Source organism: Procambarus clarkii, chromosome 64 (assembly GCF_040958095.1).
Source record: "Procambarus clarkii isolate CNS0578487 chromosome 64, FALCON_Pclarkii_2.0, whole genome shotgun sequence".
Taxonomy (NCBI): domain Eukaryota; kingdom Metazoa; phylum Arthropoda; class Malacostraca; order Decapoda; family Cambaridae; genus Procambarus; species Procambarus clarkii.
The window spans coordinates 5,338,558-5,355,838 of record NC_091213.1 but is presented as its reverse complement, the minus strand read 5'-3'; the positions used below and the strand labels follow the sequence as shown (position 1 = coordinate 5,355,838).

At 43.6% G+C, this 17,281-nt stretch overlaps 1 long non-coding RNA gene across 2 annotated transcripts in view; it reads left to right on the top strand.

Moving 5' to 3' along the window:
- The window catches only part of LOC138354704 (uncharacterized), a 48,285-nt gene that overhangs the window by 28,075 nt on the left and 2,929 nt on the right, over positions 1 to 17,281 (top strand). The window lies entirely within an intron of this gene.

Sequence of the window (17,281 nt, the reverse complement as noted above, 5' to 3'; positions counted from 1 at the left end):
CAGGTAACACTACAGATAACACTACAGGTGACACTACAGGTGACACTACAGGTAACACTACAGGTGACACTACAGGTAACACTACAGGTGACACTACAGGTAACACTACAGATAAAGGTGTATCATAAGTTTTCAGTGAAACTAAACTCTATTGACTCTCAAACTGTGTTGTGAGAGCTGCTTGTAGACTGTTGCTAAGCTTGATCTGCACCTGCCCCACCCCTACCCCCCCCCCCCACACGCACACGCACACACACACGCACGCACACACAGTGCAACAGGACCGTGCAAATGTTGTCCCGATATACAAAAAAGGGGATAGACAGGAGGCACTGAACTACAGGCCAGTGTCCCTAACCTGCATACCATGCAAGTTGATGGAGAAGATTGTGCGAAAAAAGCTAGTGGAACATCTGGAGCGAAGGAACTTTGTAACACAGCATCAACATGGGTTCAGGGATGGCAAGTCCTGCCTCACAGGGCTAGTTGAATTTTACGACCAGGCAACAAGAATCAGGCAGGAAAGAGAGGGGTGGGCAGACTGCATATTTTTGGATTGCCAGAAAGCCTTTGATACAGTACCACACAAGAGGCTAATGAAAAAAGCTGGAGATGCAGGCTGGAGTGAAAGGGAAGGTACTCCATTAGATAAGGGAGTACCTAAGCAATAGAAGACAGCGAGTCACTGTGAGGGGTGAGGCCTCAGATTGGCGAGACGTTACGAGTGGAGTCCCGCAGGGGTCAGTCCTTGGACCTATACTGTTTCTGATATATGTAAATGATCTCTAGACAGACTGAATGAATGGTCCAACAAATGGCTACTAAAGTTCAACCTGAGTAAATGCAAAGTAATGAAACTAGGCGGTGGAAACAGGAGGCCAGATACAGGATACAGAAAAGGAGATGAAGTACTTCATGAAACGGACAGAGAGAAAGATCTAGGAGTTGATATCACACCAAACCTGTCTCCTGAAGCCCATATAGAAAGAATAACGTCTACGGCGTATGCGAGGCTGGCTAACATCAGAACAGCCTTCAGGAACCTGTGTAAGGAATCATTCAGAACCTTGTACACCACATATGTAAGACCAATCCTGGAGTATGCGGCCCCAGCATGGAGCCCGTACCTTGTCAAGCACAAGACGAAGGTGGAAAAAGTCCAAAGGTATGCCACTAGACTAGTCCCAGAACTAAGAGGCATGAGTTACGAGGAAAGGCTGTGTGAACTGCACCTCACGATACTGGAAGACAGAAGAGTAAGGGGAGACATGATCACTACCTACAAAATTCTCAGAGGAATTGACAGAGTAGATAAAGATAAACTATTCAACACTGGTGGGACGCGAACAAGGGGACACAGGTGGAAACTGAATACCCACATGAGCCACAGGGACGTTAGAAAGAACTTTTTCAGAATGAGTAGTTAACAGGTGGAATGCATTAGGCAGTGATGTGGTGGAGGCTGACTCCATACACAGTTTCAAGTGTAGATATGATAGAGCCCAATAGGCTCAGGAATCTGTACACCTGTTGATTGACAGTTGAGAGGCGGGACCAAAGAGCCAGAGCTCAACCCCCGCAAGCACAACTAGGTGAATACACACACACACCCCCACCACCCCCGCCCCTCACATATACTCCTCCCCCCCCCCCACTCCTCACATCACCCCCTCCCCCTCACTCCTCACTTCACCCCCCCCCAGATGCTTGTGTTTACAAGCGCCTCCCGTGCCTAGATCACCAGCTATTTCTAGACCGATGACTGGGCCTCACTCAAGATGGTCCCCGAGGTCCCCTGTCTCTCTGTCTCTCTGTCTCTCTGTCTCTGTCTCTCTGTCTCTCTCTCTCTCTCTCTCTCTCTCTCTCTCTCTCTCTCTCTCTCTCTCTCTCTCTCTCTCTCTCTCTCTCTCTCTCTCTCTCTCTCTCTCTCTCTGTCTCTCTGTCTCTCTCTGTCTCTCTCTGTCTCTCTCTGTCTCTCTCTGTCTCTCTCTGTCTCTCTCTGTCTCTCTCTGTCTCTCTCTGTCTCTCTCTGTCTCTCTCTGTCTCTCTCTGTCTCTCTCTGTCTCTCTCTGTCTCTCTGTCTCTCTCTCTCTCTCTCTCTCTCTCTCTCTCTCTCTCTCTCTCTCTGTCTCTCTCTCTCTCTCTCTCTCTCTCTCTCTCTCTCTCTCTCTCTCTCTCTCTCTCTCTCTCTCTCTCTCTCTCTCTCTCTCTCTCTGTCTCTCTCTCTGTCTCTCTGTCTCTCTCTCTCTCTGTCTCTCTCTCTCTCTCTCTCTCTCTCTCTCTCTCTCTCTCTGTCTCTCTCTCTCTCTCTCTCTCTCTGTCTCTCTCTCTGTCTCTCTCTCTCTCTCTCTCTCTCTCTCTCTCTGTCTCTCTGTCTCTCTCTCTGTCTCTCTCTCTCTCTGTCTCTCTCTCTCTCTGTCTCTCTCTCTCTCTCTCTCTGTCTCTCTCTCTCTCTCTCTCTCTCTCTCTCTCTCTCTCTCTCTCTCTCTCTCTCTCTCTCTCTCTCTCTCTCTCTCTCTCTCTCTCTCTCTCTCTCCCCCCCCCCCTCTCTCCCCCCCCCTCCCCCATCTTGTTCTTGCCAACCGTTAGTCACCCTATTGACTCTAAACTATCTATATCCTGCCTCACCTTGACATAGAGGACCTGACTCTAATGTCTTACTTGGCAGATCAAACACTGGAGCAGTTACCTTTAAGGCGAGGTAAATACTAGAACCAGCGGCACGTTGATTGGCTGGTGAGACCTTCTCTGACGAGCGCCAAACTAAAGGTTCCTCCACCACACTGCACCACAAACACACATGACTAACGCACAGACGAAATAAAAAGCTTTTTGATGTAATAGAAGTAGTAGAAACTGTTTATTTGATCACTGTGGTGTTGGGCGCGGTCTTTATGGGACAAGCGGGTCGCTTTGAGAGAGATGAATGTTGTCTATACCTCCACACACACACACACACACACTGTCGCTGCCAACAATTCATTATAAAAGTATGATGACGTTTCCTAGAGAACTCCCGACCAGGCATGACCCACCAAACACACACCGAAACTACGACGTTGGTACAACGTTCGAGCAAGTTTTAACACCTCCTAACCAGTTATAACAACCAATATAGCAAGTTGTAACAACGTTCTAATACGTCATAAACACGTTAAGCCAAGATGTAACAACTTTATTACAAGTTATAACAAGCGGAAAATAGAGACAGTTTCGGTTTGTGTTTCCAGGGGAACAACAAGGCTCTATTAAAGATTAATCTTTTTCTGCACACAATTTGACAAATTGTGATAATCGATGTTTAGACCTAGCACAAGTACTTAATATCAAACACTGGAGAACGCTGAAATAATACTGTTTTTTTGTGGAAATTCTCTCTCTCTCTCTCTCTCTCTCTCTCTCTCTCTCTCTCTCTCTCTCTCTCTCTCTCTCTCTCTCTCTCTCTCTCTCTCTCTCTCTCTCTCTCTCTCAGGACACGTTCTGGTATTGTGTAGTCAATGTCCATCTATTTACCGGAACAAAACTTTATCAAGTGTAGTGATATATTTTGTTATCTTTATGTAGGTGAACTTGATGGCTCAAGCAGGACGGCCATGGGTTGTGGCATTATACCTGTATAATACCTGTATAATACCTGTATAATACCTGTATAATACCTGTATAATAAAAGTGTCCTCGTGGTTGGTGGTGGGTGATGAATGGCTGGCGTCCTGCCGCCAGGTCATTAACATGATAAGGGCTAAGGTAATACAGCGCTGAAGCAGCAGGAAATGTGGAATATGGTGAGTTATGATAGAAGCCGTCCGCCTTGCTGACACGGTGTGTGTGTGTGTGTACTCACCTATATGTACTCACCTATATGTGCTTGCAGGATCGAGCATTGACTCTTGGATCCCGCCTTTCTAGCTATCGGTTGTTTACAGCAATGACTCCTGTCCCATTTCCCTATCATACCTAGTTTTAAAAGTATGAATAGTATTTGCTTCCACAACCTGTTCCCCAAGTGCATTCCATTTTTCTACTACTCTCACGCTAAAAGAAAACTTCCTAACATCTCTGTGACTCATCTGAGTTTCCAGTTTCCACCCATGTCCCCTCGTTCTGTTATTATTACGTGTGAACATTTGATCTATTTCCACTTTGTCAATTCCCCTGAGTATTTTATATGTCCCTATCATATCTCCTCTCTCCCTTCTTTTCTCTAGTGTCGTAAGGTTCAGTTCCTTCAGCCGCTCTTCATATCCCATCCCTCGTAGCTCTGGGACAAGCCTCGTCGCAAACCTCTGAACCTTCTCCAGTTTCTTTATGTGTTTCTTCAGGTGGGGGCTCCATGATGGCGCGGCATACTCTAAGACGGGTCTCACGTAGGCAGTGTAAAGCGCCCTAAAAGCTTCCTCATTTAGGTTTCTGAATGAAGTTCTAATTTTCGCCAGTGTAGAGTACGCTGCTGTCGTTATCCTATTTATATGTGCCTCAGGAGTTAGATTAGGTGTCACATCCACTCCCAGGTCTCTTTCTCGAATCGTTACAGGTAGGCTGTTCCCCTTCATTGTGTACTGTCCCTTTGGTCTCCTGTCACCTGATCCCATTTCCATAACTTTACATTTACTGGTGTTAAACTCCAGTAGCCATTTCTCTGACCATCTCTGCAGCCTGTTTAAGTCCTCTTGGAGGATCCTACAATCCTCGTCTGTCACAACTCTTCTCATTAATTTTGCGTCATCTGCAAACATCGACATGTATGATTCCACTCCTGTAAACATATCATTTACGTAAATTAGAAAGAGGATTGGTCCCAGCACCGATCCTTGAGGTACTCCACTTGTTACTGTTCGCCAGTCCGACTTTTCGCCCCTTACCATTACCCTCTGGCTCCTTCCTGTTAGGTAGTTCTTCACCCATACTAGGGCCTTTCCGCTTACTCCTGCCTGCCTCTCAAGTTTGTATAGCAGTCTCATGTGCGGTACCGTATCAAAGGCCTTTTGGCAGTCAAGAAATATGCAGTCTGCCCAGCCTTCTCTGTCCTGCCTTATCCTTGTTACTTTATCATAGAATTCTAAAAGGTTTGTTAGGCATGATTTCCCTGTCCAGAACCCATGTTGGTGCTTGTTTACAAACCCAATGCTCTCCAGGTGCTCAACAAGTCTTAGCCTAATTATTCTTTCAAGTATTTTGCAGGGGATGCTTGTCAGTGATACGGGTCTGTAGTTAAGTGCCTCCTCCCTATCCCCCTTTTTGAAAATCGGTACGACATTTGCCTCCTTCCAGCAACTGGGCAATTCTCCCGACATAAGTGACTCATTGAAGATCATTGCCAGAGGCACGCTGAGAGCCTGCGCTGCCTCTTTAAGTATCCACGGTGATACTTTGTCTGGTCCAACAGCTTTATTTGCATCCAGTGTTGTCAACTGTTTCATTACATCCTCTGCTGTCACCTCTATATCTGATAGTCTTTCATCTTGGGTAATCTCTTCTAACAATGGGAGCTGCTCAGGCTCGGTAGTGAACACTCCATGGAATTTTGCATTCAGTACCTCGCAGATTTCCTTGTCGCTTTCTGTATATGCCCCTTCTGTTTTCCTCAGTCTTGTCACTTGGTCATTTACCGACATCTTCCTTCTTATATGGCTATGTAGTAATTTTGGTTGCTTTTTCGCTTTGACTGCAATATCGTTCTCATAATTTCTTTCCGACACTCGTCTTATGTTAATGTAATCATTCCTAGCTCTGTTACATCTAATCCTGTTGTCCTCTGTCCTTTGTCTTCTGTATTTCCTCCACTCCCTCCTGCTTCTCACCTTTGCTTCCTGACACTGTCTATTAAACCATGGGTTATTATATTCCCTCCTGCTTTTTTCCTTTATAGTTGGAATAAATCTATCTTCAGCCTCCTTGCATTTCAATATGACTTGGTTCATCATACCTTGCACTGTTTTTCCTCTAAGTTCTTCCTCCCACTGCACTTCTCCCAGGTAGTCCCTTATCCTTCTGTAGTCCCCTTTTCTGTAATCAAGTCTCCTTTCCCGGACCTCTTGTCCTTTGGTCACAATTTTAAGCTCCATCATGTAGTCAAAGACTAGGACACAATGGTCACTAGCTCCTAGTGGTATTTCATGTTCCAACTGCTCGATGTCTTCTACATTCTGAGTGATAATGAGATCTAATAGGCTGGGCGTATCCCCTCCTCTTTCCCTAGTATCTTCTTTCACATGCTGTGTTAGGAAATTCCTGTCAATAACGTCTACCAGCTTCGCTCCCCAGGTCTCCTCCCCGCCATGGGGATTCCTCGTTTCCCAATCTATCTCTCCGTGATTTAGGTCCCCCATGACCAGCAGCTTCGCTCTCATTCTATGCGCTAAAGTTGCTGCCCTCTGCAGTTCATCCATACATGTCTTGTTGCTGTCCTCGTACTCCTGCCTGGGCCTTCTACTGTTTGGTGGGGGATTGTAGAGTATCAAGAGTAGTATATGTGTGTGTGTGTGTGTGTGTGTGTGTGTGTGTGTGTGTGTGTGGCTTGCTTTACATGGCTTGTAGTTTTTGTCTGCTAGATTTCTTTAAGACATGTAGAGCCACAAGAGGGTATTAAAGATGGAGGCCGGGTATATGTTGAAAAAGAGAGAGGGTGAAAGGCAGGTTCCTTGTGGTACTTTGTAGACCGATTGTGTGGGCCAAGTGTAGCTGTCAGTGCTGAGCTAAACGGTGCTGTTGTCTGTCAAGCTGCAGAGTGTGGCTGTCAAGCTGCAGAGTGTGGCTGTCAAGCTGCAGAGTGTGGCTGTCAAGCTGCAGAGTGTGGCTGTCAAGCTGCAGAGTGTGGCTGTCAAGCTGCAGAGTGTGGCTGTCAAGCTGCAGAGTGTGGCTGTCAAGCTGCAGAGTGTGGCTGTCAAGCTGCAGAGTGGCTGTCAAGCTGCAGAGTGTGGCTGTCAAGCTGCAGAGTGTGGCTGTCAAGCTGCAGAGTGTGGCTGTCAAGCTGCAGAGTGTGGCTGTCAAGCTGCAGAGTGTGGCTGTCAAGCTGCAGAGTGTGGCTGTCAAGCTGCAGAGTGTGGCTGTCAAGCTGCAGAGTGTGGCTGTCAAGCTGCAGAGTGTGGCTGTCAAGCTGCAGAGTGTGGCTGTCAAGCTGCAGAGTGTGGCTGTCAAGCTGCAGAGTGTGGCTGTCAAGCTGCAGAGTGTGGCTGTCAAGCTGCAGAGTGTGGCTGTCAAGCTGCAGAGTGTGGCTGTCAAGCTGCAGAGTGTGGCTGTCAAGCTGCAGAGTGTGGCTGTCAAGCTGCAGAGTGTGGCTGTCAAGCTGCAGAGTGTGGCTGTCAAGCTGCAGAGTGTGGCTGTCAAGCTGCAGAGTGTGGCTGTCAAGCTGCAGAGTGTGGCTGTCAAGCTGCAGAGTGTGGCTGTCAAGCTGCAGAGTGTGGCTGTCAAGCTGCAGAGTGTGGCTGTCAAGCTGCAGAGTGTGGCTGTCAAGCTGTAGAGTGTGGCTGTCAAGCTGCAGAGTGTGGCTGTCAAGCTGCAGAGTGTGGCTGTCAAGCTGCAGAGTGTGGCTGTCAAGCTGCAGAGTGTGGCTGTCAAGCTGCAGAGTGTGGCTGTCAAGCTGCAGAGTGTGACTGTCAAGCTGCAGAGTGTGGCTGTCAAGCTGCAGAGTGTGACTGTCAAGCTGTGTGGAAGCCCTAGTCCAGATATCTTGTATTCTAAGCCTGAATGTGTGTCAGACTTTGTCCAAATCTTGTCGTATATCTCTGAGAACTATATTACAATGTCAGTGCTGTGACGAAAAATAGCTGTATGCTCATAGATCAGGGCTATATTCTCATAGATCAGGGCTATATGCTCATAGATCAGGGCTATATGCTCATAGATCAGGGCTATATTCTCATAGATCAGGGCTATATTCTCATAGATCAGGGCTATATTCTCATAGATCAGGGCTATATTCTCATAGATCAGGGCTATATTCTCATAGATCAGGGCTATATTCTCATAGATCAGGGCTATATTCTCATAGATCAGGGCTATATGCTCATAGATCAGGGCTATATGCTCATAGATCAGGGCTATATGCTCATAGATCAGGGCTATATTCTCATAGATCAGGGCTATATGCTCATAGATCAGGGCTATATGCTCATAGATCAGGGCTATATGCTCATAGATCAGGGCTATATGCTCGTAGATCAGGGCTATATTCTCATAGATCAGGGCTATATGCTCATAGATCAGGGCTATATGCTCATAGATCAGGGCTATATTCTCATAGATCAGGGCTATATGCTCATAGATCAGGGCTATATTCTCATAGATCAGGGCTATATGCTCATAGATCAGGGCTATATGATCAGATCAAGGCTATATTCTCATAGATCAGGGCTATATGCTCATAGATCAGGGCTATATTCTCATAGATCAGGGCTATATGCTCATAGATCAGGGCTATATGCTCATAGATCAGGGCTATATGCTCGTAGATCAGGCTATATTCTCATAGATCAGGGCTATATTCTCATAGATCAGGGCTATATGCTCATAGATCAGGGCTATATGATCAGATCAAGGCTATATTCTCATAGATCAGGGCTATATGCTCATAGATCAGGGCTATATGATCAGATCAAGGCTATATTCTCATAGATCAGGGCTATATGCTCATAGATCAGGGCTATATGCTCATAGATCAGGGCTATATGATCAGATCAAGGCTATATTCTCATAGATCAGGGCTATATTCTCATAGATCAGGGCTATATGCTCATAGATCAGGGCTATATTATCATAGATCAGGGCTATATGTTCATAGATCAGGGCTATATGTTCATAGATCAGGGCTATATGCTCATAGATCAGGGCTATATGCTCATAGATCAGGGCTATATTCTCATAGATCAGGGCTATATGCTCATAGATCAGGGCTATATTATCATAGATCAGGGCTATATGATCAGATCAAGGCTATATTCTCATAGATCAGGGCTATATGCTCATAGATCAGGGCTATATGCTCATAGATCAGGGCTATATGCTCGTAGATCAGGGCTATATTCTCATAGATCAGGGCTATATGCTCATAGATCAAGGCTATATTCTCATAGATCAGGGCTATATGCTCATAGATCAGGGCTATATTCTCATAGATCAGGGCTATATGCTCATAGATCAGGGCTATATTCTCATAGATCAGGGCTATATGCTCATAGATCAAGGCTATATTCTCATAGATCAGGGCTATATGCTCATAGATCAGGGCTATATGCTCATAGATCAGGGCTATATGCTCGTAGATCAGGGCTATATTCTCATAGATCAGGGCTATATGCTCATAGATCAAGGCTATATTCTCATAGATCAGGGCTATATGCTCATAGATCAAGGCTATATTCTCATAGATCAGGGCTATATGCTCATAGATCAGGGCTATATGTTCATAGATCAGGGCTATATTCTCATAGATCAGGGCTATATGATCAGATCAAGGCTATATTCTCATAGATCAGGGCTATATTCTCATAGATCAGGGCTATATGCTCATAGATCAGGGCTATATGCTCATAGATCAGGGCTATATTCTCATAGATCAGGGCTATATGCTCATAGATCAAGGCTATATTCTCATAGATCAGGGCTATATGCTCATAGATCAGGGCTATATGCTCATAGATCAGGGCTATATGCTCATAGATCAGGGCTATATTCTCATAGATCAGGGCTATATTCTCATAGATCAGGGCTATATTCTCATAGATCAGGGCTATATTCTCATAGATCAGGCTATATGCTCATAGATCAAGGGCTATATTCTCATAGATCAGGGCTATATTCTCATAGATCAGGGCTATATGCTCATAGATCAGGGCTATATGATCTAGATCAAGGGCTATATTCTCATAGATCAGGGCTATATGCTCATAGATCAGGGCTATATGCTCATAGATCAGGGCTATATTCTCATAGATCAGGGCTATATGTCTCATAGATCAGGGCTATATGCTCATAGATCAGGGCTATATGCTCATAGATCAGGGCTATATGCTCATAGATCAGGGCTATATTCTCATAGATCAGGGCTATATGCTCATAGATCAGGGCTATATTATCATAGATCAGGGCTATATGATCAGATCAAGGCTATATTCTCATAGATCAGGGCTATATGCTCATAGATCAGGGCTATATTCTCATAGATCAGGGCTATATGCTCATAGATCAGGGCTATATGCTCATAGATCAGGGCTATATGCTCATAGATCAGGGCTATATTCTCATAGATCAGGGCTATATGCTCATAGATCAAGGGCTATATTCTCATAGATCAGGGCTATATGCTCATAGATCAAGGGCTATATTCTCATAGATCAGGGCTATATGCTCATAGATCAGGGCTATATGCTCATAGATCAGGGCTATATTCTCATAGATCAGGGCTATATGATCATAGATCAGGGCTATATTCTCATAGATCAGGGCTATATTCTCATAGATCAGGGCTATATGCTCATAGATCAGGGCTATATGCTCATAGATCAGGGCTATATTCTCATAGATCAGGGCTATATGCTCATAGATCAGGCTATATTCTCATAGATCAGGGCTATATGCTCATAGATCAGGGCTATATGCTCATAGATCAGGGCTATATGCTCAGATCAGGCTATATTCTCATAGATCAGGGCTATATTCTCATAGATCAGGGCTATATTCTCATAGATCAGGGCTATATTCTCATAGATCAAGGGCTATATGCTCATAGATCAGGGCTATATTCTCATAGATCAGGGCTATATTCTCATAGATCAGGGCTATATGCTCATAGATCAGGGCTATATGCTCAGATCAAGGCTATATTCTCATAGATCAGGGCTATATTCTCATAGATCAGGGCTATATTCTCATAGATCAGGGCTATATTCTCATAGATCAGGGCTATATTCTCATAGATCAGGGCTATATTCTCATAGATCAAGGGCTATATGCTCATAGATCAGGGCTATATGCTCAGTAGATCAGGGCTATATTCTCATAGATCAGGGCTATATGCTCATAGATCAGGGCTATATGATCAGATCAGGGCTATATTCTCATAGATCAAGGCTATATGCTCATAGATCAGGGCTATATGCTCGTAGATCAGGGCTATATGATCAGATCAAGGCTATATTCTCATAGATCAAGGCTATATTCTCATAGATCAAGGCTATATTCTCATAGATCAGGGCTATATTCTCATAGATCAGGGCTATATTCTCATAGATCAGGGCTATATTCTCATAGATCAGGGCTATATTCTCATAGATCAGGGCTATATTCTCATAGATCAGGGCTATATTCTCATAGATCAGGGCTATATTCTCATAGATCAGGGCTATATTCTCATAGATCAGGGCTATATTCTCATAGATCAGGGCTATATTCTCATAGATCAGGGCTATATTCTCATAGATCAGGGCTATATTCTCATAGATCAAGGCTATATGCTCATAGATCAGGGCTATATGCTCATAGATCAGGGCTATATGATCAGATCAAGGCTATATTCTCATAGATCAAGGCTATATTCTCATAGATCAAGGCTATATTCTCATAGATCAAGGCTATATGCTCATAGATCAGGGCTATATTCTCATAGATCAAGGCTATATTCTCATAGATCAGGGCTATATGCTCATAGATCAGGGCTATATGATCAGATCAAGGCTATATGCTCATAGATCAGGGCTATATTCTCATAGATCAGGGCTATATTCTCATAGATCAGGGCTATATGCTCGTAGATCAGGGCTATATGATCAGATCAAGGCTATATTCTCATAGATCAAGGCTATATTCTCATAGATCAAGGCTATATTCTCATAGATCAGGGCTATATTCTCATAGATCAGGGCTATATGTTCATAGATCAAGGCTATATGCTCATAGATCAGGGCTATATGCTCATAGATCAGGGCTATATTCTCATAGATCAGGGCTATATGCTCATAGATCAGGGCTATATGCTCATAGATCAGGGCTATATGATCAGATCAAGGCTATATTCTCATAGATCAGGGCTATATGCTCATAGATCAGGGCTATATGCTCATAGATCAGGGCTATATGATCAGATCAAGGCTATATTCTCATAGATCAGGGCTATATGCTCATAGATCAGGGCTATATTCTCATAGATCAGGGCTATATGCTCATAGATCAGGGCTATATGTTCATAGATCAGGGCTATATGCTCATAGATCAGGGCTATATGATCAGATCAAGGCTATATTCTCATAGATCAGGGCTATATGCTCATAGATCAGGGCTATATGATCAGATCAAGGCTATATTCTCATAGATCAGGGCTATATTCTCATAGATCAGGGCTATATGCTCATAGATCAGGGCTATATGTTCATAGATCAGGGCTATATGCTCATAGATCAGGGCTATATGATCAGATCAAGGCTATATTCTCATAGATCAGGGCTATATGCTCATAGATCAGGGCTATATGATCAGATCAAGGCTATATTCTCATAGATCAGGGCTATATGCTCATAGATCAGGGCTATATGCTCATAGATCAGGGCTATATGATCAGATCAAGGCTATATTCTCATAGATCAGGGCTATATGCTCATAGATCAGGGCTATATTATCATAGATCAGGGCTATATGCTCATAGATCAGGGCTATATTCTCATAGATCAGGGCTATATTATCATCAAGGCTATATGCTCATAGATCAGGGCTATATGCTCATAGATCAGGGCTATATGCTCGTAGATCAGGGCTATATTCTCATAGATCAGGGCTATATGCTCATAGATCAGGGCTATATTCTCATAGATCAGGGCTATATTATCATAGATCAAGGCTATATGCTCATAGATCAGGGCTATATTATCATAGATCAAGGCTATATGCTCATAGATCAGGGCTATATGCTCATAGATCAGGGCTATATGCTCGTAGATCAGGGCTATATTCTCATAGATCAGGGCTATATTATCATAGATCAGGGCTATATTCTCATAGATCAGGGCTATATGCTCATAGATCAGGGCTATATGTTCATAGATCAGGGCTATATGCTCATAGATCAGGGCTATATGCTCATAGATCAGGGCTATATGCTCATAGATCAGGGCTATATTATCATAGATCAGGGCTATATTCTCATAGATCAGGGCTATATTCTCATAGATCAGGGCTATATGCTCATAGATCAGGGCTATATGATCATAGATCAGGGCTATATTCTCATAGATCAGGGCTATATGCTCATAGATCAGGGCTATATGCTCATAGATCAGGGCTATATGCTCATAGATCAGGGCTATATGCTCATAGATCAGGGCTATATTATCATAGATCAGGGCTATATTCTCATAGATCAGGGCTATATTCTCATAGATCAGGGCTATATGCTCATAGATCAGGGCTATATGATCATAGATCAGGGCTATATTCTCATAGATCAGGGCTATATGCTCATAGATCAGGGCTATATGATCAGATCAAGGCTATATGCTCATAGATCAGGGCTATATGCTCATAGATCAGGGCTATATTCTCATAGATCAGGGCTATATGCTCATAGATCAGGGCTATATGATCAGATCAAGGCTATATGCTCATAGATCAGGGCTATATGCTCATAGATCAGGGCTATATGCTCATAGATCAGGGCTATATGCTCATAGATCAGGGCTATATGATCAGATCAAGGCTATATGCTCATAGATCAGGGCTATATGATCAGATCAAGGCTATATGCTCATAGATCAGGGCTATATGATCAGATCAAGGCTATATTCTCATAGATCAGGGCTATATGATCAGATCAAGGCTATATTCTCATAGATCAGGGCTATATGATCAGATCAAGGCTATATTCTCATAGATCAGGGCTATATGATCAGATCAAGGCTATATTCTCATAGATCAGGGCTATATGATCAGATCAAGGCTATATTCTCATAGATCAGGGCTATATTCTCATAGATCAGGGCTATATTCTCATAGATCAGGGCTATATGCTCATAGATCAGGGCTATATTCTCATAGATCAGGGCTATATGATCAGATCAAGGCTATATTCTCATAGATCAGGGCTATATTCTCATAGATCAGGGCTATATGCTCATAGATCAGGGCTATATGCTCATAGATCAGGGCTATATGATCATAGATCAGGGCTATATTCTCATAGATCAGGGCTATATTCTCATAGATCAGGGCTATATGATCATAGATCAGGGCTATATTCTCATAGATCAAGGCTATATTCTCATAGATCAGGGCTATATTCTCATAGATCAAGGCTATATTCTCATAGATCAGGGCTATATTCTCATAGATCAGGGCTATATGATCAGATCAAGGCTATATTCTCATAGATCAGGGCTATATTCTCATAGATCAGGGCTATATGATCAGATCAAGGCTATATTCTCATAGATCAGGGCTATATGATCAGATCAAGGCTATATGCTCATAGATCAGGGCTATATGCTCATAGATCAGGGCTATATGCTCATAGATCAGGGCTATATGCTCATAGATCAGGGCTATATTCTCATAGATCAGGGCTATATTCTCATAGATCAGGGCTATATGCTCATAGATCAAGGCTATATTCTCATAGATCAGGGCTATATTCTCATAGATCAGGGCTATATTCTCATAGATCAGGGCTATATGCTCATAGATCAGGGCTATATTCTCATAGATCAGGGCTATATTCTCATAGATCAGGGCTATATTCTCATAGATCAGGGCTATATTCTCATAGATCAGGGCTATATGCTCATAGATCAGGGCTATATGCTCATAGATCAGGGCTATATTCTCATAGATCAGGGCTATATGCTCATAGATCAGGGCTATATTATCATAGATCAGGGCTATATTATCATAGATCAGGGCTATATGCTCATAGATCAGGGCTATATTCTCATAGATCAGGGCTATATGCTCATAGATCAGGGCTATATTATCATAGATCAGGGCTATATGCTCATAGATCAGGGCTATATTCTCATAGATCAGGGCTATATGCTCATAGATCAGGGCTATATGCTCATAGATCAGGGCTATATTATCATAGATCAGGGCTATATTATCATAGATCAGGGCTATATGCTCATAGATCAGGGCTATATTCTCATAGATCAGGGCTATATGCTCATAGATCAGGGCTATATTATCATAGATCAGGGCTATATGCTCATAGATCAGGGCTATATTCTCATAGATCAGGGCTATATGCTCATAGATCAGGGCTATATTATCATAGATCAGGGCTATATGCTCATAGATCAGAGCTATATTATCATAGATCAGGGCTATATGCTCTTAGATCAGGGCTATAGTGGCTTGGGGTCCTTCTGTTGTTTCTGAATCCATAATGGATTTCAGAAAATATCATTCCAAATTATGCAGTTTTCCTTGATAATTCCCTGGCTTCCTCTTGCCTGTACTTCAACAGTCTGTGGATAACATTCAGATATTAGACAAGGTCAGAGTAAGAGGGTGACCTGGTTAGTATAATATGTGGTATGTTAGTGTGTTGTGTGGTGTGTATGCTCTTGCTGGCGTCTCCTTCTCTTCTCTCTCTCTCCTCCTCCCTTCCTCTTCCCTCCTCCGTGCACTCAACGTCTCCGTGCTGTCACGTCGTCGCCCACCGCTGGCTAACTGTCCCGTGAGTCCTCCTCCTCCCGCAGGGACTCAGCATCTTGGTCAACTTTGAGATAAACCTGGTCACAGCCTCTCGCCCGCCGCCCACATTTGGAAATGGAAAAGACGGGCGTGAAATTTGGGCTTCCGTGGCGTGAGGTCCCCGGTGCCCCGTCCACTCCGTCTCGGCCCGACGGCCGCGTCTTGGGAGGAGCGCCGTGACACGCGCGTGACACCTGTCACCTCAGTGTGTCAACCAGGCCACTCAAACGTTACAGGTGGAATATATATATATATATATATGTGTGTGTGTGTGTTCTTATAGAGTTATCTGCACTGAGCCTTAACTCCTGGGACAAGATTTTATATCTGTTGATATCTTAATGCAATTTTAATGACTTGAGGTTATCTTGAGATGATTTCGGGGCTTTAGTGTCCCCGCGGCCCGGTCCTCGACCAGGCCTCCACCCCCAGGAAGCAGCCCGTGACAGCTGACTAACACCCAGGTACCTATTTTACTGCTAGGTAACAGGGGCATAGGGTGAAAGAAACTCTGCCCATTGTTTCTCGCCGGCGCCCGAGATCGAACCCGGGACCACAGGATCGCAAGTCCAGCGTGCTGTCCGCTCGGCTCCGGGGTAGTTATCATTAATATGGTGCTAGTGGTGGAGTGGCTCATTGATATGAGCTAGACAGGTCCTTCTTGCTTTAAAATAGACTAGATTCATTAACAGGTGAATTAGCTTACCTGACAAGGTATAGAGATTAATTGTTGATACACCTGTAGCATCTTGAATATACAGATGATAGTTAGGAATATTTCAGTAACAGGTTCTGTAAATTGGCCAATAGGCTTGTAATCTTGTTGAAATTAGTATATAAGGACAGTGAATGTTAATTCTTATGCTGATTAGCATTCTGAAATGTCGGTACATAATTTGGAAGAACATATTTCAATTATGTTGTACGACTATGTAATGCAAAACTAGGCTAATGTTTTAATTTGAATATCCTGCATTAAGTAGTAGTTTGTTTTATTTGCATAGAGATTAGTGTAAAAGATTTCGAACATATTAGCGTTTAAGGGTTATATAGATACTGTAAAAGGACCGCTTATATCCATGTCATATAAACAAATGAACAAATCCACAATGCGCCGTGACGAGGATTCGAACCTGCGTCCAGGGGCATCCCAGACACTGTGATATATACATCTTGTATCCATCCAATATTATATCTATATCGGTCACGTGACCAAAACATTCTAAATACCAGCTGGAGATGCAATTCTGCCACATTTCCACGTGCAATTTAAAGTAGCATCTATATACCATTCATTGCTTTCAGTCATATTTCACTGCACATGCAAAATATATTGTCGACGGTAACAATATACTTTATATGTGTATAGATGCTGGAGTATTAATGGGAACATGTATGTTATTACTTTGCCTGCACGTGTCGCTTGAGGTACGTTTGGCACCACCGCGTGAGGCGGCGGAAGCTTCACTGTCTCCCAGAGTCAAGTTAGTTGGTCGGTGGATGCCGTAGGGGGAGGACGCGCGTGCTGTTGTCGCAGGTACTTTAACACTTATTAGTATATTTTTCTGTTTAGTCTTGTTTGGTTTAGTGTCAGGTATTTAAGAGTTGAATA